The following is a 12,173-nucleotide window of genomic DNA, read 5'->3' as shown; positions in this document are numbered from 1 at the left end:
TTATAAAGGTAGAGTTTGACTTCACCGAGTTAGTGTTTTGTCCTATGGATTGCTAAGGTTTTTGCAGTTTATTTTGTAACATTCTTGGTTACCAAAGAAGCAATTGGAACAAATTCCATTTTGCATTAGATCATCATTTAAGCACTTCTTGAATCTGTAGGAAACAAGTTCATATGTTGTGTAACTTCAAGAAATGAAATTCCAGACTTTCTTGACCTAATTATGTTATAGATATAGTTACTCCAATAGGCAACAATAAGTTGTTTTCAATAATCAAGGAATCAACCAAAAATCATGTGCTTAATCATGTTGAGAGAGTCTACCATGTATATGTTGCTAGCAATTTGGATGTGGCAAAAACACATCATTGTGGATGTAATGACAAATTATTATGTTGTTTGCAATGCCATGCCATGTGTTAGTGTCGGTCTTGAAAGCCCTCCATCAGTGATCAAAGCTCTTTGCATTTGCATTAGTAGGTGTCTCATCAGTGTTAAAATTTGCATCCCGTTAGGCATGCCATAACCCTGATGGAGGAGTTGGTCTATTCATACCCCTCTTGGCTTTGCTGGATCAGGTCATATCAGTCATTGAGTTTGTCAAGCTGCTCTTGTTTGGTCTTCATGTCAAAATTCTAGGTCTAGGGTTTTGGTCAGTTGTCTTAGCAAATTCATGTCTCTGAAAGTTCCCAGCAAGCCAGAGGGAGGATGGTAAACATGTTCCTTTGACATTTTCATCATGTACAGTTCATTTTTAACCTTGGATTTAAAAATCCTATTTTTAAAGCCAAGGTCATGACAATTTTTGTAAAAAGAATAAATTTCCAAAATGTTTTCAAAAAGGCAGCAACAACCCTGGTCCCCTTGCCACAGTCCTTCAGATGATCTACCTGCAAAAAGAATCAGGTCAAAGCACTCAAAAAGTCAACTTCAGGATAAAGGAAACCAAGAAAATCAGTGTTTTAAAAAAGTGTCAAAATAGACTTTATAAAGTGGGTTTATGGATGAAATTTTTTCAAATGAAGATTATAAAAGGTAATGTTCCCTCCTTTCACTCTCATTGTGCATTTCAAGCTTGCAAGAGAGATTGTGAGAGAGTGATAGGCGAAAGAGGCGAAATTGCAACGATTTCGGGCAGTTTGCAGGTGCGCGACCCGTCCAGGCTCGTGCGCGACCTGTTGGGCGGTGTGCGACCCGTCTAGCGCACTCCGGCAGTGTGAAATCATAATGGGCGCGACCCGTTGGGCTGTGCGCGACCCGTTGGGGAGCATGCGCGACCCGTTGGACTGTCTGCCACCAAAACTTCAAATAAATTCCTTCATTCCACTTCAAATTTGCTCAATCGGTCGAGGTAGGCTCTTAATGCATGAATGTTGATATTGGTAGTGAAAATATGGATGTATGCTATGATTTCATCTTCTAAATTTGCAAATAAATGGATTAATATGGCTGCTTGCTAATGTTTGTAAAATGCTAGGGTTTTGTGACTATTTCAAGTGTTTTTTGTCCCATTTGGTCCCTTCCCTCTTTTCCTCTTTCAGTCATAGTCATGCTTGCATCTCTGTCCCATATTATTTGTTCATAAAATGTTGATTTTTTCCCCATCCCTAAGCTATAAACCCTACCCCTCTCACAAGCACACAAAACCCTAATTCCCTCTACCATACACATGCAAAAAATAAAACAAAAGAAAAGATACATTTGTAAATAAAGAAAGAGTCATGTGAAAATAAATGTTGTTGTATATCTAGAGGCATGTACATAACCCCTATATACCCTTGATATCCCCTTATACATGAAACCCTTCCCTCTATGTGAAAACAATGTGCATGTACTCCTTAAGAACAAAAAGAGCAAAAATTTGCCTTATGACACACATGAACTCCTATAAGCAAATTTGGTGTATGGTGTCCCTATGTCCCTATTGATACATATATGTCCCTTCCATGTTCATTATCATACATGTTTTTATCCCATATGAGATGTTCTTTGCAAATGATTTCCCAATGTTAAAATGTGTTCCTACATGCATGACAGTTTGTAAAGTTTCCCTTGAAAATTCCCTGTTATTTTCATATATTCCCATTCCTTGTTAAGAAGTTCCCTCCCCTAACATTCCCCTCATGTTTTTCCCCTTGAAACAGCATAGAGTTCAGTACTTTTGCAGGCAGAGGCAGCAGTTCAATTTGTCCTTCAGTTTTCCCACCTTGCTCCAAAACCATGTCAGATACTGAAACTTATGAGCAAGGTGATGACCATTCATCATCAACAGAGATTGAGGAACAGAGGAGGCCTCGTAGAGGGGGTAAGGGAGGTCATCATAAGAGGGAGGAGCCTATTTCTTTGGCAGAGTTACAGGCTTGTCCTTTGGCACTAAATTGTTTCCAGTATATGTCATGCTATCAGTTTTGTGAGAGGCTCTCTCAGATTCAGCATCATAGAGAGTTGGCCCGCTTGTTTGTCTTACACCTCCATGATGGACATGTCACTCTTGCAGGGGTGAATTTCATATTGACACCCGAGGTGATCTCAGAGGCTACAGGGATACCAAATGTGGGTGAGGTGTGGCCTAAGCGCAGATTACTTGATTTTGTTCACTTTGAGCCTTATGTCCGGCCATCATTTGTGAAACTGTTGACAGGTGTTTTCCCATTCAGATTTCTTCGGAGTGAGTATGCTCCCCTCATGAGACTTATCATGCATTATTTTACATGTGAGGGCAGATTTTCACAGGTGTATTCATATCACATTCGCCTGTTGATGCATTTCACCCGGGTGAGGATGATGAACCTCCCGATCTTCCTATTTCAGAACATTCAGAGGATGGTACCCATGTTGCAGAGGAAGACCCTGGCACAGCAGTACAGGAGCCTTTGTCACTATGGTTTGATCCAGCTTATAGTCTCTCATCAGTTGACTCAGCAGGGCATCTCATGGGAGGAGTTCATCTCCCGTGAGTTTTTCACAGTGCCACCTCAGCCACATTAGGAGGCTATTCATGAAGAGGGAGGACCATCTCAGTAGCCTGATGTTCCCATCACCCGACATGTCAGCTCCATTCCTATGGTCACCTATCAGAAAGGCCCAAGGGCCTTATTTGCAGCAGCTAGGCGAGTACTATCTCCACAGCAGGTGGAAGGGGTCTCGCCTTCATCTTCAGAGCAGCGAGTGTTATCTCCACAGCAGGTGGAAGGGGCCTCGCTTTCTTCGCCAGCACAGGTATTGCAGAGGGGCAAAGAGCCCATGGTTCATGAGGATCCGGTGATTGATCTTGAGGTCAGTTCTCCGAGCCAAGAGGCAAAGGAGATCATTCAGCAGCTCCGGGCCGAGAATGATGTTTTGCAGCGGAGACTTGAGGGTGCCCAATGGACCATCACATATCTAGAGCAGCGGAACACACAGCTGGAGGAGGAGAAGGCACTTGATGAGATTTGGAGGATTCGTAGTGACCGAGTCCTAAACCGTAGGAGGCTCGGTGACCCATTGCCTGTTGACCGGGAGTCATTGCTTATTCAGGAGAATGCCCACTTGGAGAGGCTGTTGGCTAAGGCCAACCAAGACAAAAGGCTGCTAAGGAACATGAAAAACCATTATTGGGCTAGGATGCATGTTTGTAAAGCAAAGATGAAAATGTTCCAAAGAAGGTTGACTGAGGCTCTTAAGAGGAAGAAGAAGACCAACCCCCTCCGCATCTTGGCCGAGGCTTCTCTCACTCATCATGACACTCACTAGCCTCTTCACAGCACCAAGCACAAAAAAATTTGGGAGTTTTGACTCATTTTTGGCATTTTTGGGCAATTTACAGGTTTTGGCTTCTCAACGGGTCTCACCCCCGGTGAGACCCTTTGTCATCGTAGCTCCGTTTTGCAAAAACTTAGCATTTTTGGATTTGTCATGTAAAGTTACATATTCCCATGCATTACCTTGAGTTTTCATGGAGTTTTGGGCCTCCAAAAGGTCAAAATACAGCCAAATTTTGACTTTCTGCCCCATTTTTTAGCTGCAGAAGTAGTTTTGGGAGAATTGACTTTTGACTAGGCAAATGACCTCCAAATCAACAAATTCTAGTTGGGTTGGCAATTAGACTTAGAGACCTTTCCAACGAGCTATCATTCCCCTCATTCTGACACCGGGAAGGCCTCCAAACAGGGCTCCAAAGTGCGCGACCCGTTGAGGATGATGTGTGCGACCCGTTGAGGAATTTGTGCCAGATTTGACCAGTTCAGCCCAGAATTTGCGGTTTAGCTCCAGTTTGACTTGCTGAGGTCAATGGTGGTCCTTTTGACTGTACTTGTGGCACTTTTTTGATACTTTTACTCTTGTTTTACTCTTCTAGAAGTTTCTCTCATGTAACTGTATGAACTAGTTTCCAAGTTTTTAGAGGCAAGTTGTTTTGACTGCCTATTTTGTAGTGCTTAGTTTAGAAGTTGTTCAAACAGCTACTAGGATAGTGAGCTCGACCCATGGAGGCAGGGAAAGAGGTTATATCATCTATATTATGTACTTTCATGCTCATTTTCATGGTTGGACTCTTGAGGGAGGAGCTATCATTGTATATTTCACTTGTATCTCTGCAATTTTTGGCTAAGGAAGACCAGGGTTTTGCAGTCATCTTTGGGATTCATGTGGACTCAGGTGTTGATGGTGTGTTTCTTCATGTTATTGTAAGCTTTGTTATGTGATTCATTTCCTTTCTATGCTGGTGCATATTAAACAAATGAAGTGATAAAGTCAGAATTCATGCTTGCCATGCTCTACTTTTAAATTTGTTTAATTTCTATGTTTTCTGCTGTCTAAAGAGAATTCAAATCCATTGTTTGCTCTCTTTAGCCCTCTCATCTTTCTTCTAAATCATCCCTTTCAGCTAAAGACATCAATACAGGTTCCTACCTTGCCCCAAAGACCCCCCTGCAGAAACTGTGTCCAATCCCCGCACCCTAAATTGCAGTTCCTCAATTTGCCACCAAAAACCCCCAAATCAGCCTTCAAATCAGTTTACTAGCCTAATATCAGTGTTACCTTAATTGGTCATCTCTTCCTATTGAAAATCTACCGAGATTGACCGGAGAGAGCCTTCTCCTGCCCCGTAGGGCTAGCTACGAGGCTGAATGGTTTGATGTAGCTTTGAGATTTGCCTTTTCAGCCTGAGGTGAAATTTCAAGTGCTAACATACTGGCGACCATACTGGGGAGAACATCTAATCCTTTGCTCATTGAACGTGTTATTTCATAAGTCTTAGACGGAGCCTGAAGTTACGCCAGGTAGCCTTCGAAAACGCTCTTGTTTTACATCAGCGCAAGTAGATAAACGCTGCTTCAGTCAATCTCCATAAGCTTGTGAGCATAGCGCTTCTTTGACATCTTATCCCCTGTATTTGTTAACTCTGAGCCGTGGATGATAGGTTGAGAGTTTTCACAGGCTGAAACGCTTTTTCTTTCCTAGTTATTCTGAGAAAACAAGCTGGCTACAGCTCCTAGACCCATTTTCAGATCTCATTCATGCCCAACTATTTTTGAGTATCTTGAAGATTTAGATTTTGACGAAAGCTTTGAGTTGTCTCTGTTCAAAACTAAATCTGAAAGTGCACTTGCAACTCTAGTTCCTAATCCTGATTTTACAGCTGCTATTGAATTTGAGAGGCATAACAAATTAGTTGAAAACTTCATTTTGAGGAATCTCTAGACACGTGTACAAGCTACTACTCTTGCTGATTTCCTTGAAAATATCTCTAGTCATATTGGATCTTCTATCACGGCGCATGAACAGACAAATCCTCCTTTTATTGTTATCTCTCCCATAGTTACTCATCCTCCATCTACAGTTGTTTCGCCTTCAGCATCACATACTGCTTCTCCTCCTCTTACTCCTCATACCGCTACACCTACTCCGCCTGCTACTCCAAGACCTACCTTACCTAGAAAAATGGCAGCCCGGTTTGCCCCACTTGCATTGCCTACTAATCTTCATGATATGCCTGCTGATTACCAAAGCAAAATCCCCATGTTTGATGGTACTCCACAAAGTATTACAGCTCAGCAACATATCGATAAAATGTCCACTTTCTTTGATCTATATGAGTTAGATGAAGAAGATGTTACCATGCGGTTGTTCGTGCAAACATTTGCTGGAGAAGTAAGAAAATGGTTCAGAGGGTTAACAACTAACAACATTGCTACCTTGGAAGCACTTCAGAATCAATTCTTAGATCGGTGGGAAATCAGAAAGGATCTGCTTCAAATCAATGCCGAATACAACAACCTCAAGCGTAATCCGGGTGAGTCAGTTCAAGATTATATAATCAGATTCAATACAGTTTATAATGCTATTCCCGATGATTTGAGGCCATCTAGAAAATCAACACTTCTCAAATTCCCGGATGGTTTTGATCCGGAGATGGCTTATTCACTGAGAGACCGGGATCCCCCTACATTGGAGGATATGCAGAAAATTGCTGTCAGCGTTGAGGCAAATTTGAATGATAAAAGAGCAAGAATGAAGGCAAAAAAGCGAGTCACCATCAAGGAGGAGGCATCCACGTCAAATCAGGTTCTTCAGCAGGTTGAACAGGTGAAGAGGTTACTTGAAAGGGTCACAATTGACAAGCCGGAACCGCAGATTCGTAACCCAAATTTCAGAGGTCAGCAGCAACAATATAGGATCAAGCAGCGTGAAACAAAGGCACAAGACACAGCAGTTCAGCAGCAAATGAAACCGCCTTTTCAGCAGAATTTTGTTAGTCAAGAATCTGAAGATGAGGGTGATAATGTTGGCGAGGAAAATCATTTCTTTACCCCTGATGATATGCCTACATATATCACGGAAGAAGATGAGTTGGTGAGTAATTCTGTCTTTCCACAAGATGAGCATTATATTTTGTCAAATGATATGATACTTGAAGAAGAATCTGAAGAATATCAAAGGGGGTATTTGAATGCATTATCAGCTCAGCAAGGATAGCAAAGGCAATTGAGAAGCCGGGCTATTCCTATAAATCCCGTGCAGAAAAAGAAAGACATTGCAGCAAAGAATGATTCGGTGTTTTCAAAAGGTAAAGATATAGCCGGTCCATCATCAACTCAAACATCATCGGCAGCTAAAGTAGATCAGCCATCGAATGCACCAAAGGATAAAGCTGAGAAGAGAGATAATCCAGCAAAGGAAGGTGAGAAGTTTCCAGTTTTCAGCTTGGAGAATGAAATTGCAAAGGTGAAGATATCTATTCCTTTAACGGAGGTTATGAAGAACGCTACTTACCGAGGCCAAATTTCCAAATTGCTGAATTTTGACCCAATGCTAGACATTGTGAATGTACAAGATGATCAGCCGGAGTTAATCTTTGGGCCAGCTTTGAATGGTGAGTCTCCCGAGAGTGACATTCCTCTATTTTATATTAGTTTGCGATTGCATGAGTTTGTGCTGCACAATGCTATGTTTGACTCGGGAGCTTCACATAATTTGATGCCGAAAACAATCATGGAGAAGTTGGGGCTTGACATCACAAGGAAATACCATGATTTGTATTCGTTTGATTCCAGCCGAGTAAGATGTATTGGCTTGATCAAATATTTAGTGGTGAGTCTAGATCAAATTCCAGTGAAGAATGTTTTAATGGATGTGGTGGTGGCGGACATTCCTCCACGATTTGGCATGTTGTTGTCGAGGTCATGGGGAGCCAAACTCAAAGGTACGATTCAGCTTGATTTTTCATATGCTTCAATTCTAGTTTTCGGTCAAATGAGGAAGTTATATCGGGAACAGAAGATGAAATACATGATCACTAGTAAGGAAAAGCCCATGAATCATCCTGTAAATTATGTACAAACAGATTTAGAATCTTTTGTTTTGTTTGCGCAAAATTTCAATGAGGTAGATAGTCAGTTAGTTCAAGTAGAAGATATACCAGACATTTCAGAAAATTTCAGGGATGTTTTGAGGAAGGAAAGTGAAGAAAGGTCTGCTATCATAAGGCCAATTGCAGAAATAAATGGGCAGCAAACAGAACATGAAACAAAATCAGACTTTCAGCACCTAGAAGATGATGAAGAGGGTCTTTGGACTATGGATTTTGATGGTGCAGTGGGCAGTGATGGTGCTGGTATAGGTGTGTGGATCCGAAGCCCATTCTCAGCCCAAGATCAAGTTCCAAGCAAGGTACGAGTATGTTCTTATAAATTGGCTTTTGATTGTTCGAATAATGAGGCAGAATATGAAGCTCTTATTGCTAGTTTGAAAATCCTTCTGAAGTTAAAGGCAAAGAAAATAGCAGTATATGGCGACTCCGAACTAGTTATCAAGCAAGTGAAAGGTGAATTTCAGGCCAAACATCCTCGCATGAGAGCTTATAGAAATGCTGTTTTAGATATCTTGAAAATATTTTCTGAACATACTTTGACATGTGTGCCCCGGATTCAAAATGGTGTTGCGGATGCATTGGCTAAGGCGGCAAGTAATTTGAAAATACCCATGAATTCCAGCAATAAGTTTGAGATATATGTGAAGCATCGTCCTACAGTTCCAGATAATCAAAGGTGTTGGCAAGTGTTCCAAGATGACGAAGAAATCCAAGATTTTCTGCAAGTTAAGGGTAAGTTTGAAGACATCTCAATAGATATGGAAGCTGAAGGAGTGAATCAGATGGATGTATTGCAGCTCAAAGACAATCACATTCCAAAAGGATTGATTCCTTTAGAGGAATTGCTTGATCAGGATGATGTGGCCCGCAAGCCAACTTTGAGGACAACAGCGGAAGGAGTTGAAGATGTGAACCTTGGGACAGCTGCAAATCCAAAAATGGTGAAACTTTCAAAAGCATTGCCGCCTAAGGTAAAGCAAGAGTATATCAGATTATTGTCTCTGTATTCTAATGTTTTTGCATGGGATTATTCAGATTTGAAAACTTATGACACAAGCATTATTCAGCATACTATCCCCATAAAACCAAATCAAAAGCCTTTCCGGCAAAAGTTGAGAAGAATTAATCCTAAATTTCTGCCACTAATTGAGAAGGAAGTCAACAGGTTGTATAAGTCCGGGATCATAGTGCCAATCCGGTTTTCTGATTGGATCTCAAACTTGGTGCCCGTGAGGAAGAAAACCGGTGAGATTCGCTTGTGTATAGACTTTAGAAATCTGAACAAAGTGTCATTAAAGGACAATTATCCGCTGCCCAAGATGGATCACATATTGCAGCGGGTTGTGGGGGCATCTAGAATGTCATTGCTTGATGGTTACTCTGGATATAATCAGATTTTAGTGCATGAAGATGACCGTGACAAGACAACATTTACTACTCCATGGGGTACATTTCATTATGCCAAGATGCCGTTTGGATTGAAGAATGCGGGTGCCACATTTCAGCGGGCAATGGACATGGCCTTTGCAAATGAGAAGGATGTCTTTTTAGTAGTTTATCTTGATGATTTGACCGTGTTTTCGAAATCAGATGAAGAGCATTTGTTTCATTTGACTAAGGTGTTTGAAAAATGCAGAAAATATGGCATCTCATTGAATCCGAAGAAAAGTCTTTTTGCTATGAGTGAAGGCAAGCTGCTAGGCCATATCATTTCTAAAGATGGCATTCGTATAGACCCTGCACGAGTGGAAGCAATTCAGAAATTGGAGCAGCCCCGTAGCAAGAAAGAAATTCAGTCCTTTAATGGTAAGTTGAATTTTCTGCGTCGTTTCATTCCCAATCTTGCTGAACATCTCAGAGAGATAACCAATATGCTGAAGAAGGACAGCGAGCTCAAATGGACCGAAGGGGCGGTGAAATCATTTAATTTGATAAAGGTAATCTTATCTTCAGCTCCAACTTTGATTAGCCCAGATTATACACAGGATTTTATTTTGTTTTCATTTGCCTTTGAGCATACATTGGCGGTCGTGTTAATGCAAAAGAGAGATGGAGTTGAGAGGCCCATAGCTTTTTTCAGCCGCATCATAAGAGACGGAGCGCTGAATTATAATATCATTGAGAAGCAAGCATTGGCCCTGATCAAAGCATTGAAAGATTTCCGAGTTTACATATTGAATTCTCATGTATTAGCATATGTTCCTAATGCAGCTGTGAAGGATGTTTTAGTACAAACGGAACCGGAAGGAAGAAGGGGTAAGTGGATTGCTGCACTCTTAGAATATGATGTTTAAATTAAGCCTACCAAGTTGATTAAAGGTCAAGGTTTAGCTAAGTTGATGGCTGAAGCGAACCTTCATGTCCTTGATATAAATTTGATTGCTGCCTTGTCCGATGAAGATGAAGAAAATTCAGTTCTACAGGTGTCCGATATCTTTGTGTCTTCCCCTTGGTATGCTGATATAGTTTATGTGCTTCAAAACTTATCTGCACCTCCTGGAATGCCTAGAAACAAAGCTAGAACATTGAAGCTAAAGGCTGCCAAATTTTGCATTATCAAATCTGTACTTTATTGGAAGGATCCCGGTGGCATCTTGCTGAACTGTTTGGTCGAAGAGGAAGCAAAAACAACAGTAGATGATTTCCATAAAGGTGACTGTGGGGGTCACTTATTTTGGAAAACCACGGCTAATAAGATTTTGAGAGCCGGTTTCTATTGGCCTTCTTTATTTTCTGATGTGTATAAAGCGGTAAAGAGCTGTCATGAATGTCAAATTTTTCAAGGAAAACAGAAATTACAGCCCTTGCCTCTCAAACCGGTGGAAATCAGTGCACCATTTCAGCAATGGGGCTTGGATTTTATTGGCGAAATCCACCCTGCATCTTCCGGGCAGCATCGATGGATCTTGACAGCTACAGATTACTTCACAAAATGGATTGAAGCCATTCCCACCCGGCAGGCCACAGATTTGGTAATTATTTCCTTTCTTGAAAATAATATCTTGTCACGTTTTGGCTGTCCACAAAAGTTGATTACTGACAATGCAGCTGCATTCAAATCAAAGAAGTTGGTTGATTTTTGCTTTAAATATAACATCAGTTTGGGGCATTCAACCGCTTATCATCCGCAAGGTAATGGGCTGGCCGAATCTTCGAACAAATCCCTTGTGAATATTATCAAGAAATTGCTGGAAATAAACAAGAAGAGCTGGCATAAGAAGTTAATAAATGCACTATGGGCTGATCGGGTAAGTCAAAAGAAGTCAATTGGTATGTCACCTTTTGAAATTGTTTACGGAGTAGATGCAGTGTTTCCTACTTCACTTAGTGTCCCAGTAGCCAAGTTGTTTCAAGAAGCTAGTGGTGAAGAGGATCCTATGCAACGACGGATCAGTCAAATGATTCATTTGCAGCAGACACGAGAAGAAGTTCACCAGAATTCCCTTAAGTTGCAGGAGCGCATAAAGAGAATCTATGACAAAAAGGCCAAGGCAGATGAGTTTCAGATTGATGATGTTGTGTTACGGTGGGATGCCCGCAATGAGGATAAAGGGAAGCATGGAAAATTCGACAACTTATGGAAGGGTCCTTATAAAATTGCAGCATACCGTGGTCCAAATGCTTTCCTTCTCAAAGAAATGAACGGAGATGAATGTCTTGGAGGGTCGGTGAATGGCCGGCTGCTCAAAAGGTATCATGCTTGAGCATTTTCTGCTCTAATCACTCCCATTGTAAATACCATGTCATTTTCTTTCTGCAGCAAGTGTGAAGCTGATTTCCATCTTCAGTTTGGGGCCCGCGGTGAAGGCTATAATTCTGAAAATGGTGATTAGTTGGTGTGAGTTTTACAAGTTGTTTCATGTCAGTTCATTTTCTGTATAGAGTTAGTGAGTTAGTGTCCAAGATAGTTTTGAATTTCAGTCAATTGTCTAAGTCAAATAAAGTTGTTTTCAAGTTGGTCACATGTGAATAAGTTGACTCCATCGCCCAATGGTTGCAAGCACTGGTCTTCTCTCCCAGATGTCTAAGGTTCTTGGTACCTCCAAGGAGCTACCATCCCCATTGGAGCCAATGTTAGTGTCGGTCTTGAAAGCCCTCCATCAGTGATCAAAGCTCTTTGCATTTGCATTAGTAGGTGTCTCATCAGTGTCAAAATTTGCATCCTGTTAGGCATGCCATAACCCTGATGGAGGAGTTGGTCTATTCATACCCCTCTTGGCTTTGCTGGATCAGGTCATATCAGTCATTGAGTTTGTCAAGCTTCTCTTGTTTGGTCTTCATGTCAAAATTCTAGGTCTAGGGTTTTGGTCAGTTGTCTTAGC

The sequence above is a fragment of the Pinus tabuliformis genome, chromosome 9 (assembly GCF_031772625.1).
Source record: "Pinus tabuliformis cultivar Carrire ecotype Pingquan chromosome 9, CPIR1, whole genome shotgun sequence".
NCBI lineage: Eukaryota > Viridiplantae > Streptophyta > Pinopsida > Pinales > Pinaceae > Pinus > Pinus tabuliformis.
The sequence above is the reverse complement of the archived record's forward strand: the minus strand, read 5'-3'. Positions refer to the sequence as shown.